At 49.9% G+C, this 13979-nt stretch overlaps 1 protein-coding gene and 1 long non-coding RNA gene across 13 annotated transcripts in view; one reads left to right on the forward strand and one right to left on the reverse strand.

Annotated features, from left to right (window-relative positions):
• Nucleotides 1–13979, forward strand: part of LOC141065409 (uncharacterized) — a 585755-nt gene that overhangs the window by 299200 nt on the left and 272576 nt on the right. The window lies entirely within an intron of this gene.
• On the reverse strand, nt 685–11702 carry LOC141065329 (uncharacterized). 4 transcript variants are annotated; one of them, XR_012226399.1, is made up of 4 exons: nt 11613–11675; nt 2111–2250; nt 1855–2011; nt 685–1720 (listed from the first exon to the last, which is right to left on the reverse strand). It is a non-coding gene; the product is annotated as an uncharacterized lncRNA (long non-coding RNA). The 4 variants fall into 4 exon arrangements; XR_012226397.1 differs by lacking the exon at nt 2111–2250 and having other exon boundaries at nt 11613–11702; XR_012226400.1 differs by lacking the exons at nt 2111–2250; nt 11613–11675 and adding an exon at nt 11484–11588.

The raw sequence follows: 13979 nt of genomic DNA on the forward strand, positions 1-13979 counted from the left end.
GAAACACCTTCCAATTTCCACCCCCAAGACTGCTGCCTGAAACCTCTGGGCCACCGATGCCATTTGTGTGTGTTGGGGATGAAGCCTTCCAACTCTCGGAACAACTGCTGAAACCATACTCCAGTAGTGGATTGACGCCAACTAAAAGAATTTTTAACTACCGCCTCACACGAACAAGAAGAATGGTGGAGTGAGCTTTTGGGATTCTGACAGTGAAATGGCAAGTTCTATTGACCGCTATCAACCTGAAGACAAACTGTGGATGAGGTGGTGAAAGCTTGTGTGGTTCTGCACAATTTTGTTATATGCTAGGAACAGATTTGCATTGATGACCACCCTGAAGAAACCACCTTGCATGATTTATCACATTACGTATAGAAGTTCTGTGTCAGTTTCAAGAATGAGGGACAAATTTGCTGAATGCTTTATTTCACCTCAAGAGTAGACTGGCAGGATGAGAGAGTTTGAAAAATTTGTCTTGTACCTTGTAACCAAAAGTCCTTGACCTTCTTTATCCAAAGTATTTTACCTTCTTTACCCAAGTTGTGTCTTACCCAAAGGATTTTACCTTCTTTACCCAAGTTGTGTACCTGGTTGTGTTTTACCCATTGTATTTTAACTTCTTTAACCACAGTATTTAACCTTGTTTTCAAAACCTTTTTTAACTTAGCCCTTATAACCAAATAAAAGACCAAATTTTTATTTTCTCTGTAGAGGCAACTTGCAAATTTTTAAACAAACTGTTTTTTTATTAACAAATTATTAAAAAGAAAAAATTACAAATCTACATAGTGGAGGTTGGAAATAATGCTGGAGGGGCTATCAGATTGGGACACTTCGACAATGGGAGTGTGGAGAGAGGAAAGTGAAGGTGGTGAAGGATTAATAGGAACAGGTGAAGGGGTGGAGAAAGAAATGGAAAAGGTGGACATGAAACCGGGAGTTGTATTGGGAATTTGGAAGGTTTGAGGGGTGGAGTCGAAGGTTTGGGAGGCAGAAGAGATGGAGAGTGGAGAAGAGGGTTGTGTTTGGGGCATGATGGGTGTTGAAGGAGAATGGTAGTAGTGGGCAGGGAGTGGAGGCACGGGTGATGTGGTTGGGAACTGGTACGGGGCGGTATGTTGGTACGGGGCAGGCTGTTGGTATTACATAGGAGGGGAGGAGGGACAGTGGCTGGAGGAAGTACCGGGGTGGGTGGAGGGGGTTGGGAGCTAACTTGCGCTAGAACAGACTGGCACGATTGCATTACATGCATCTGCTGGTCAGGAGATAGCTTATCCATGTGCTTGAGTACAGACTGGAAAAATGTGTGGTTTGGAGCTTTACTTGCATCTGACTGCATTCTAACCAGAAGTGTGCGCAACTCAAGAATACTGTTGTTGAGCATATTAAATCCTGTGGTCATTTGCTCAGACAACAGTTTCAGACAGTTCTGGAAGGATGCATTCAGATGTAAGAACACATAGCTCTTTTCCTGACCTCTCTGGCGCTAACGCCCAGAACCCACAGGTGTACTAGAGGTGGCAGCATCAGAGGGGTGGGGTAAAGGAAAAGCTATATCCTCACCAGCAGATTCATGCAATGCAGGTGGCCACGACACTCCAGCACAAGGGGGTGGGACCGAGGGATCAGATGTGAGGGAAGGTTGGGAAGGTGCAGATGGTTCGGGACTGCCGAAGAAGTGTTCAAGGGTGCAGACTCCCGAGTGCTGCAGATGGTGCTGTGAAATAAAGAGGAAAAAAAGATAATATATTGATATTGCATGGCCCTGGAGAAAAGCAAAAAAAAAAAAAAAAAAAGGGTTAGGACATGTAAACATTTTTTTTTTTATTAAATGGGGTGGGCAATATTTACCTTCTGCTCACCACTGTTGACCGGAGGAGTGACAGGGCTCTTGAGTATTTGTATTTGCTCCTGCGTCCTCCAGATCCACTCGGGACCCTCATCTCATTGTTTAACTCCTTCTTGAAGCGATCTCTGATTGACCGCCACCGCTTGACAAATCTCTCGCCTGAAAAGTGAAAGCACAAATTGGTTAGTATACAACACTTTTACATCCAGCAACATGACTGAACTGTGTACACTTATGCGCTTTATGCTGGACCCGAACCTCGAGGCCCTCCCATTTGGTAACAAGTTGCTGGAAGACTTGCTCCCAGAGCAGACAGGTCACATTGAGATCGGCGTGGCTGCGGTCCCCCATATTCCACAGTGGCTCACGCTCTCGGATCAGATCGATGAGGTCAACACCTGACAATACAAAGGTGACATCAACCCCACAAATATGAACCCCACTTGCCAACCATCAGCTCACCAGTCCCATCAGCTGACACCAGTGACCGGAGGTAAACTTTATATCTCCAATCACAGCTGAGCACTCATGCTGTCATTTGACAACGTGGGAACTGTGGCTCTCTGACCGGCGGGGATGATTTCAGCGCAGGTAAATACAATCAAAATGTTTGAGTGTCATGGTGCAATATGTGAGCATTGGGGACCTTATTTTAATTTTTTGCCTAGGGTCCCACTTTGTCTAAAACTGTCCCTGACGCCACCCCATACTCTAGTTTGTGCTAGAGTATTCTGCCTGCGCTCTGTTCCAGATGATTCCTGGCAGCTCCTGCAAACTTGTGTGAATATCCTGCTCCTCGCTCTCTGGGGTCCTGCTGTATTCATCTGTGCCACTGTACCTCCTGCTCCTCACTACTCGTGCTGCTTCCTTGGTGCCGCTGACCTTCATCTGCAATTGCTAAACACGTAAGCTGGTATCTGCTCAGGTTCTGCCTACGTTTAATTAGCTGCAAAGCTCAGGACTGCTCTGCTTAATCTGAGACTTCTACCCAGGCCTTCCTGGATAATCTAACACCTTGTTTGGACTTGCTTATCCATGCATGGACTTGACACGGGCTTGTTTCCAGCATTCTCAAATATAGACTTCACAGACTGTTTCGCTGATTGCATTTATCTCTGAGGTTTCCAACTGATTTAAGTTTAATGATGGACAAGCACTAAAATGCTCAGGCGCTCATTGCTCGGGTCGAACAAATTGGATTGCTTGGGTGCTCGACCCACGCAACGAGCCCAATGTAAGTTTATGGGAAAACCGAGAATTTTTGCCACGATCCCCCCCCCCCCCCGAGGGTCTTTTTAGAGACTAAAAACATCTCAAATCGATGGGAACAGTGCTCAAATGACACGGGTACATCATGGGGAATACCCCTGGAAGCATTTCTGACTCCCAGGTCACAGCTGTGAACAATGTTGTCAGAGTCTTATGCCACTTTTACAGGCGCACACTAAAACAAACAAAAACGAAACCAAAATGGTGTAGAGAGCCAGTTCATGCATTTGTCCAGTTTGGATACCCAATAATTAAAAGGCACAGAGGAATCACAGAGGACGTTGGTACGGTCAGCAAGGTACTCCCTCAGCATCTTCCAAAACTTTGCTTGCACTCCTTGTGACATTACCCTCAAATCCAAGGACGACTACCCTTTCCTACTGATACATGTAGGCGAAAACGACACGGCAAGAAATGACCTACCAACTATCTGCGAAGACTTTGAAATTCTGGGGAAGAAAATAAAGGAACGGAACGTACAGGTTGTTTTCTCATCAATCCTCCCAGTCGATGGTCATGGCATGAGAAGATGGAATAGGATACTAGACGTGAACAACTGGCTACGACGGTGGTGCAGGCAGCAAAGATTTGGATTCTTGGACCATGGCGTGAATTAACTCTACGATGGACTTCTCGCAAGAGATTGGATACACCTCACAAAACTTGGGAAACACACTTTCGCCAGAAGACTTGCCACACTCATCAGGAGGGCTTTAAACTAGAAGAGGGGAAGGGAGGAAAAACAGCAGACAAGAACATGCAGCAGAAGGACAAACTAATCAAGGATACTAGATGTGGTAAAGAGGACCCAAGACAGGGTACTCAGAAGGAAGCTAAGAAAAAGGAAGCAAAACTTCTTTCCTGCATGCTGACCAGCGCAAGAAGCCTGACCAATAAGATTGAAGATCTGGAGTTGGTAATGTATGAGGAAAAATATGACATAGTAGGAATAACTGAGAGATGGTTAGACGACAGCTATGACTGGGCGGCTAACTTGCAAGGATATGATTTGTTTAGGAGGAATCGTAAAAAAAGGAAAGGGGGTGGAGTCTGTCTATATATAAAGCCCACACTAGGAGAAGATATACAAGAGGGAAATGAAGAGGTGGAGTCTCTATGGGTGGAGATACAAGGAGGGAAAAGTAATAAAATACTTAGGGGTTTGTTATAAGCCACCAAATATAACAGAAACCACTGAGAATGTATTATTGAGACAAAGAGACAAAGCAGCAAATCCCAATGAGGTGATTATTATGGGGGACTTCAACTACCCCGACATAGACTGGGAAACCAAAACCTGCGGATCTCAGAAAGGAAACCAATGTCTGTCAGTGACCAAGGATGATTATCTGTCACCACTTGTGCAGGACCCAACTAGAGGGACGGCCCTTCTGGACTTAATGTTAAGCCACAGGCCAGATAGAATAACAGAAGTCCGAGTCGATGGCACCGAGGGAACAGTGACCACAATATAATACAATTCCACTTGTCCTTCAGTAAGGCGCCCTGGAAGGAGGTTACAAAAACGCTAAATTTCGGGAAAGCAAAGTTTGATCAGCTTAGAGAGGACCTTCGCCGAATTGATTGGGACAATGTCCTCAAAAATAGGAGCACAGAAAATAAATGGGAAATATTTAAATCAGTTTTACACCCCCACTGCGAGCTAGCCATACCGTACAGAAATAAAAGGGCTAGGAGCAGGAGAACACCAATGTGGCTGAATAAGGATGTAAAAAGGGCAATAAATAACAAGAACAAGGCATTTAGGAAGCTAAAACAAGAAGGCAATGAAGAAGCATTAAAAAGTTATAGAGAAAAAAATAAAATGTGTAAAAAACAAATACATTTAGCAAAAGTGGAAACTGACTCATTGCTAAGGAAAGTAAAACAAACCCCAAACTATTCTTTAATTATATAAACAGTAAAATGATTAAAATTGATGATGTCGGCCCTTTAAAGAACAATGAGGGTGAAATCATAGAGAGCGATGTGGGAAAAGCAAATGTTTTAAATACTTTTTTCTCAGCAGTGTTCACACAGGAAAAGGATTTGCCAGGGGAAATGCAGAGTGATCATGTAAACTCCCCATTAAGTATTACCTGCCTGACCCAGGAAGAAGTGCAGAACCGCCTTAGTAAGATGAAAACTGACAAATCACCAGGCCCTGATGGCATTCACCCTCGGGTATTAAGGGAGTTAAGTAATATGATAGACAGGCCTCTATTCCTTATATTTAAAGACTCTATAGAAACAGGGTCTGTTCCTTTTGATTGGCGGCAAGGAAATGTGGTACCAATATTCAAAAAGGGTGTAAAAGGGAACCTGGAAACTATAGGCCGGTAAGCTTAACATCTGTTGTGGGTAAAATGTTTGAAGGGTTTCTAAGGGACACCATTATGGAATATCTCAATGTTAATAAATGTTTAACTCCATATCAACATGGATTTATGAAGGATCGCTCCTGTCAGACTAACCTGATCAGCTTCTATGAGGATGTAAGCTCTCAAATGGACCCAGGAGAATCATTGGATGTCATTTATCTCGACTTCTCTAAAGCATGTAACACTGTCCCACATAAAAGATTGGTCAGTAAGATGAGAAAGCTTGGGCTAGGGGAAAATGTGTGTAGATGGGTAGGTAGCTGGCTTAGTGATAGAAAACAAAGAGTGGTTATTAATGGGGCATCCTCAGATTGGGCCAGGGTTACTAGTGGGGGACCACAGGGGTCTGTATTGGGCCCCCTACTATTTAATATATTTATTAATGCTCTAGTGGATGGCTTACACAGTAAAATATCAGTATTTGCAGATGATACAAAACTATGTAAGGTCGTTAACACAAAGGAGGACAGTTTGCAACTACAGACAGATTTGAGTAAATTGGAGAATTGGGCTGAAAAATGGCAAATGAGGTTTAACACAGATAAGTGTAAGGTTATGCACATGGGAAGGAGAAACAGATGCTACAATTACTTACTAAATGGGAAACTGCTGGGGAAATCAGACATGGAAAAAGACTTAGGCATCTTAGTCAATAAGAAGCTAAATTGGAGTGCCCAGTGTCAGGCAGCTGCCACCAAAGCAAATAGGGTCATGGGATGCATTAGAAGAGGTCTGGGGACACGAGATGAAAACACAATTCTCCCTCTGTACAAATCACTCATCAGACCACACTTGGAGGATTGTGTGCAATCTTGGACGCCGGTGCTCAAGAAAGACATTACTGAACTTGAAAGAGTTCAAAGGCGGCTACTAAAATGATAAATGGAGTTGGTTCACTACAATACCCAGAAAGGTTATCAAAATTAGGTCTATTTACTCTAGAAAAGAGAAGACTTAGGGGAGACCTAATATACATGTACAAGTATATCAGAGGGCAATACAGAGATCTCTCCAATGAGCTGTTTGTACCAAGGACTGTGACAAGAACAATGGGGCATTCTCTTTGTTTGGAGGAAAGACAATTTCTGCACCAGCATAGAAGAGGGTTCTTCACGGTAAGAGCAGTGAGGCTGTGGAATTCTCTTCCTGAGGAAGTGGTGATGGCCAACTCACTGAATGAATGTAAGAAAGGAATGGAGGCTTTTCTTGTGAGTAACAGTATAGAAGGTTACGAATAACAGAATATTATAGGTAGATGGCTGACCCAGAATAGGGGAAGGAATTTTTTTCCCTATGGAGAAAATTGGCTTCTACTCTGTGGGTTTTTTGCCTTCCCCAGGATCAACAATGCAGAACAGCTGCACTAAAAATAGGCTGAACTAGATGGACATAAGGTCTTCCTTCAGGCTTCAAAACTATGTTACCCCACGCCTCAGGGTCACTGCGATGGGAAGGTATGAGAAAATTCTCCCAGAACTTTGCCAGTGTTCCCCTGCCTCTGCTGGATTGGTGTTGTGTCTCTCTCTCCTGTACTCCTTGGATGTCCAACGAACTGTGACGTCTGCCGCCAGCGTTTTCAGATGGGATTTTTTTTTTTAATAATTATGCAACAATGGCCCTCTGGTACTGCAACATTTTAGTACACCTATCTGCTTCTGGAAGAGATTGAAAGTTTTCCTTTTAGCGTGGGTCTAGAAGTGTAACCAACCAGTAATGAGTGTCACCGAAAATTGATAATGTGAGTGTCGCGGTAAAGGCAGTACAACACAAAGTTAGCCATGCATGCCAGACTGCTAACGGGCAAGACTTCTGTGTCCTCACCAACAGGACGACTGACCATGCTCTCCTCCTCCCTGTCCTCAGGCCATCCACGCTGAACAAACGGTATGACAGTTGTGCTTGTAGTACCGTCTATAACGCATAAAAGTAGCTCCTGTTCTTCCTCCTCCTCCTCGTCAACCAATCCACGTTAGGATGACATGAGGCTGGTCTGTGTGTAATCACCCTGTATGGTTCCTTGCTCCATGTCTTCATGCTCCTCCTGCAATGCATCATCTTTTATTGTGAGCAGAGAAGTGGGATGGTGACACTAATTATGGCATCATCTCCGCTCACCATCATGGTAGAGTACTAAAAGTTTTGTAGGATGGTACATACTGTATGTCTGACATCCATGTCCACTCCTGAAGTCTTATTTGTGGCGTCTGAACTGAATAACGATGACCTTGTTGATGCTGGTAGTCAACAACTGTCCTCTCCTGCTCACAAATCCCTTTTAACATCTGCAGTGTAGAGTTCCAATGCATTGGGACATCACACACCAGTCGGTGAGCCGGAAGCTGCAGATGCTGCTGAAGAACGGGAAATGGGCCTTTCTAAAATGGGCACACAGGCGGCGTACTTTCACAAGCAGATCTGGCAGCTCTGGGTAGGTTTTGAGAAACCGCTGAACCACGAGGTTAAGAACATGGGCCAGGCCTGGTACATGCGTGAGCTCGCCTCGCCTCAGAGCCACCAGCAGGTTCCGGCCATTGTCACACACGACCATGCCTGCCTGTAGGTTAAGGGGTGTCAGCCACACATCTGCCTGCTCTTTTACAGCTGTCCACAACTCTTCAGCATTGTGCAGTTTGTCACCTAAGCATATTAGCTTCAGTACAGCCTGTTGCCACTTGGCTGAGGGAGGGCTGCAGTGCTTCCAGCTTGTGAATAATGTGCTCATTTCAGAGATGGAGGCTGAAGAGAAGGTGATACAGGAGCTATACACTGTGGGGGCAACCCTGATTGACATAGGGCCTGCAATCCTCGGTGTCGTGAGAACATGTTCCATTCCAAGGTCCGACTGGGTCCCGGCTTCCACTGTTAATGCAGTGTGCCGTCAGCGAGATGTACCGTCCCTGCCGACAAGCACTTGTCCACGTGTCTGTAGTTAGGTGGACTTTCCCAGTAACAGCATTGTTGAGGTCACGGGTAATGTAGGACACGTGCTTGTGTAATGCCGGGACGGCACACCGGGAGAAATAGTGGCAGCTGGGGACCAGGTACCTGGGGACGGCCGCCGCCATCAGGTTGCGGAAAGCTTCTGTCTCAGCGAGCCTAAAAGGCAACATTTCGAGGGCAAGCAGAAATGTTTGAATTTAGTACTGTTTCCTATGGGGCGTTGGCTGCGTATTTCTGCTTGTGTTCCAATGACTGGGGTATGGACAACTGAAGTTTGCGCTGGGACAAGGATGTTTGATGATGGTGGTAGTTGAGTGTGTTCAACTGCAGGGCAGGAGGCATCTTTTCATGCACCGTGGACAGGGGATTGGCTTCCACGCACAAAAGCAGAAGCTGTAGTGTCACCCGCAGTGTTCCTGGACCCTGATCATGCTGGTGGTGGTCAGGCTGGTAGTTTTGCTATCCCTGCTGATGCGGGCATGGCCGGTGGTGCAGATGGCCTATTTGGGGTTATCAAGAGAAGGCTGGTAGTGCAATAAGAGACTGCGCTGCTGTGGTAGAATTCAAGGTATCTTTATTGCCAACGCGTTTGCCCTGATGAAGTGAGCTGGGACTGGCTCAGGAAACGCGTTGGCAATAAAGATATCTTGAATTCTACCACAGCAGCGCAGTCTCTTATTGCACTACCAGCCTTCTCTTTGTACCAAGTCCTTGGACCTCGTGCAGACTGCTGCAGCTGTTTTATGCGATTATAGGTGTTGTGACTCTCACAACCCTATCAGGTGAGCCTAACACTTGCTGTGCACTCATCTACTTTCCATACAGACCTACGCATTGGAAGCTCCCTGTCTCCCCCTTTTATTTGGGGTTATCGGCAGAGTCTTTAAAAAACAACCAGACTTGAGAAAACCCAACAGTTGTACTGCCAACTTCCATCTTGTTGGCGTTACGAGGAATGGTTGCCCACCTTATGACTGCGGCCACCACACTGCTTCTTCCTGCCTGTTGGGGTGCTATGCCTCCCTCCCACTGTGTGCTGCTGTCCTTGCTCTGCATGTTCTCCTGACAGGTTGGGTCAGTTACTATATCATCCACCACCTCGTTGTTACGTCTACTGGAGAGGACCCTCTGGGCTGTGATACCATCCCACCCTGGGTGAGCTGACCTAATGAGGTCCATCCCCTGTACAGGGAGTGTCAGGGGCAGACCCAAGGGGGTAAAGTACCATGACTACTGGTAGCAGGAGGCCGGCTCCAAGGAGGCTAGGGCAAAAGGCACGCAAGAAACCGAAGTTAGCAGGGTGAGTACAGAGAAGCACACTGGGTTCTGGAGAAAGCAAGCAAAGCACAGGAGCGTGGAGAGTACGTACGGGAGAGCGTGGAGCATGAATTAGGAAGCACGCCGGGTACAGGGTGCACACTGAGCACGCTGGATACAGGAGAGCGCAGAGCGCGCACTGGGAAGCACGCTGGATATAGGAGAGCAGAGCGCACTAGGAAGCACGCTGGGACCTGAATACAGAGGAGCACCTGTGCTGGAACCAAGATTGGTCCAGCAAAGATGCAAAGGTAATAATCAGGCACTTCCTAAAACAGGAAGCGGCCTGATCTACCTGTCCCAGCCGCCCAGAGGAGGGTACTTCTGGGTCAGGCTGCATAAGAAGCAGAGGAGGCACGCGGCCGTGGCCTAAGCAGCTGGGTGCGTGTGCCCGACGAATGGGACCCTCGTTGCGCCTGCCAACCCCCGGCACGATGAGGAACGAGATAAGTATCCTGGGGCTGGGGGCAGATGGCGGTGTAACACTCATCTTCCACTTCCGCACCCTGGTCCTCCTCCTGACTTTCTGGCAATTGTGTCTCATCGTCCACCTCGTGACACGTTCCTACTGTTGCCTTCGTGTGAACGTGGTTGGTCAAATATTTGGGCATCTCTACATGCGATCTCCTCTTGCCCCGCTTCAAGTGGACCAGGTGAGAGGCCCAAATCTATAAATAGAAAAATGAACAGCTCTTCTGAGTGTCCGAGTGTGGGATCAGTACTCGGCATGGTGGGAGGAAGGAGAATCAGGGTGAGGAATATGCGGTCACGGCTACTCAGACTTGATCATGTGGAAGACAGGGTAGTGCTGGTTGCAAAGTGACTGGAAGCATTATCCGCCATCCAACCAACAACCTTTAGACACTGCTCTGGGTTCAGTAGTGGTGTGCTGCTGCAGTACCCTAGTAATTGGGTCATGAAGGTCGGGTGAGATGTGGGTGTTTGTTGTGGCACAATTTCAGCTTGGCTTCGGCCTCTGCATGCACCATCTCGTCCTCTTCCCTGTCCCTTGCCACGCGCCTTGCCCATTTTAAATGGAGGACAATATTTTCCACGTTCACTACAAATGGCTGAATTGGGAGCTAACTTCTGCGTGATCCGTGTGCGGGAAAACCACAGTGTAAACTATCTGGACTGGAGGTAACAATTTTTTGTTTTCAGCAAACTGGTGTCAATAACCAGGGTAACACACAGCAACAACAGTGGAATGGAGCCTGAAATGCCGCAAGTTGTAGCCCACAGATAGAAGTGGCTGCCGGAGACACCGCACTGCTCAATGCGAGGCCGGGATTTATTGTTAAAAAATCATAAAACTGCCACAAAATGGGCATCAAGGAGCGTTAATGAAAGGGTTAATGACTGGGCCGCTGATCTCACACTGCAGATATAGAACAGGGAGCCGCACATCACACCCCGGAGCCCCCCGGCCTGGAGCGTCACACCCCGGAGCCCCCCGGCCTGGAGCGTCACACCCCGGAGCCCCCCGGCCTGGAGCGTCACACCCCGGAGCCCCCCGGCCAGTAGCGTCACACCCCGGAGCCCCCCGGCCTGGAGCGTCACACCCCGGAGCCCCCCGGCCAGTAGCGTCACACCCCGGAGCCCCCCGGCCTGGAGCGTCACACCCCGGAGCCCCCCGGCCTGGAGCGTCACACCCCGGAGCCCCCCGGCCTGGAGCGTCACACCCCGGAGCCCCCCGGCCTGGAGTAATGGGCTCTGGGCCTCACAGGGGGCGGACAGCCGAGAGTCTCTGACGTTCCCACAGTGACGGCCATGTTGTGGCGGCTCTCCCGCTCCTCGGCTGCTCCTCACTGTCCCCCCTCAGGCTCCGCGCTGCCGCCTCTGTTATCACTGACCATTATTGGTTGTGGTGAAAGCGAGAAAAACAGAAGAAACTGACTCCACCCTCATCCGGAGCAATGGGGCGGGGCCTGCTGACAACTGGGGTGTGGTCACATCACTCAATGATGATTGGCCAGAATCAGGCTCCGCCCACTAACGTGACGTCATCGCAGGTCCTTCACCACCACTTTCTTGCAGAGCCCCGCCCCGCGGTCACGTGGTGCTGACGTCACCGCAGGTCCTTTCGCCGACTTGAATTTGGCCCTTACTGTGGTGTCCGCCCCCAGGACGTCTTCCCCCGGCTGCGGCTCTCTGCGGTGTCAGGTGAGGTGACAGCGGCCAGGACTCGGGCGCAGCTCTCACACAGTCTGTGCAGTCATGGCTGCCTCTCTCCTAGTGACAGAGCTGCCGGTGTTCTGCTCACTCCCTGCAGCCTCTGTGTCCTCCCCACGGCCGCACACTGTCAGCACGGAGGGACCGCCCCCTTGTCTCCTCTGGGGATGGAGGGACCGCCCCCTTGTCTCCTCTGGGGATGGAGGGACCGCCCCCTTGTCTCCTCTGGGGATGGAGGGACCGCCCCCTTTTCTCCTCTGGGGATGGAGGGACCGCCCCCTTGTCTCCTCTGGACATGGAGGGACCGCCCCCTTGTCTCCTCTGGACATGGAGGGACCGCCCCCTTGTCTCCTCTAGGCATGGAGGGACCGCCCCCTTGTCTCCTCTGGGCATGGAGGGACCGCCCCCTTGTCTCCTCTGGGGATGGAGGGACCGCCCCCTTTTCTCCTCTGGGGATGGAGGGACCGCCCCCTTGTCTCCTCTGGACATGGAGGGACCGCCCCCTTGTCTCCTCTGGACATGGAGGGACCGCCCCCTTGTCTCCTCTAGGCATGGAGGGACCGCCCCCTTGTCTCCTCTGGGGATGGAGGGGCCGCCCCCTTGTCTCCTCTGGGGATGGAGGGACCGCCCCCTTGTCTCCTCTGGGGATGGAGGGACCGCCCCCTTGTCTCCTCTGGACATGGAGGGACCGCCCCCTTGTCTCCTCTAGGCATGGAGGGACCGCCCCCTTGTCTCCTCTGGGCATGGAGGGACCGCCCCCTTGTCTCCTCTGGACATGGAGGGACCGCCCCCTTGTCTCGTCTGGAGATGGGGGGACCGCCCCCTTGTCTCCTCTGGGGATGGAGGGACCGCCCCCTTGTCTCCTCTGGGGATGGAGGGACCGCCCCCTTGTCTCCTCTGGGGATGGAGGGACCGCCCCCTTGTCTCCTCTGGGGATGGAGGGACCGCCCCCTTGTCTCCTCTGGGGATGGAGGGGCCGCCCCCTTGTCTCCTCTGGGGATGGAGGGACCGCCCCCTTGTCTCCTCTGGGGATGGAGGGACCGCCCCCTTGTCTCCTCTGGGGATGGAGGGACCGCCCCCTTGTCTCCTCTGGGGATGGAGGGACCGCCCCCTTGTCTCCTCTGGAGATGGAGGGACCGCCCCTTGTCTCCTCTGGGGATGGAGGGACCGCCCCCTTGTCTCCTCTGGGGATGGAGGGACCGCCCCCTTGTCCTTTGTGGGGCGTTTCTATGATGCCGCCCCTCGCCATGTGTTTTGGGCCATTTCTGTCCTCGCACAGGTCGCTCATCTCGCCCCTTCGTCGTCTCTCCCTGAATCCATGGAGTTCTCCCCCCTTTCCGCCTCCGTCAGCTCCTCGCGGCCCCTCATCAGTTTGGGGCTTTCCTCTGCTCCTCTTCTGGCTCCAGCGCCTCCTTCCTATAAGCTGCTGCCCACAACTGACCTGCAGGCTCCAGATGAGGGCGCTCTAACGCTGTGTGCAGTGGTCGTGTCACGTCTCTCCCCGCGGGTCCAGACCTCTCCTGGTACATGACAATATTCTGTCTGCTTTATCAGCAGCTGACTGACACTGAGTGCTGTTATGTGGTCATATTATTTTCCCAGAGGAGCACTGCACGGCGAATAAGTCTCCTTACCTTGACAAGCCATGGCTGGCATGTCACTCTCCGCAAGGAGAAACCTTACTTCTTAGACCCTACTCCAGAGCCTCTCACCTAGCCAAATCAGATCTCATACTTTGCACTGACGAGAGCCAACAGCTCGAAACACCGTGTCTGCAAATTGAGATTCTGATTTGGCTTGTATCCTAAGTCATACTACAAGACTCGTTAAAGGGTTGATTGTGACTTGTAGGATGGCTACTACCAATAGGTGGCGCTGTAGAGTAAAAGTCCTCTTTCTTTCTGAAGAGGCAATTTGCATGTTATGTGGTCAGTGATTTACACCCAGACCCTTCCCCAACAGTGACCCTCCTAGTTATACCCCCTAGAGCATGTGTGGTCACATATTATCACACCCAGACCTTTCCCCACCAGTGACTCTCCTAGTTA

The sequence above is a fragment of the Dendrobates tinctorius genome, unplaced genomic scaffold (genome assembly GCF_039654945.1).
Source record: "Dendrobates tinctorius isolate UK_male_01 unplaced genomic scaffold, ASM3965494v1 ptg000251l, whole genome shotgun sequence".
Lineage (NCBI taxonomy): Eukaryota > Metazoa > Chordata > Amphibia > Anura > Dendrobatidae > Dendrobates > Dendrobates tinctorius.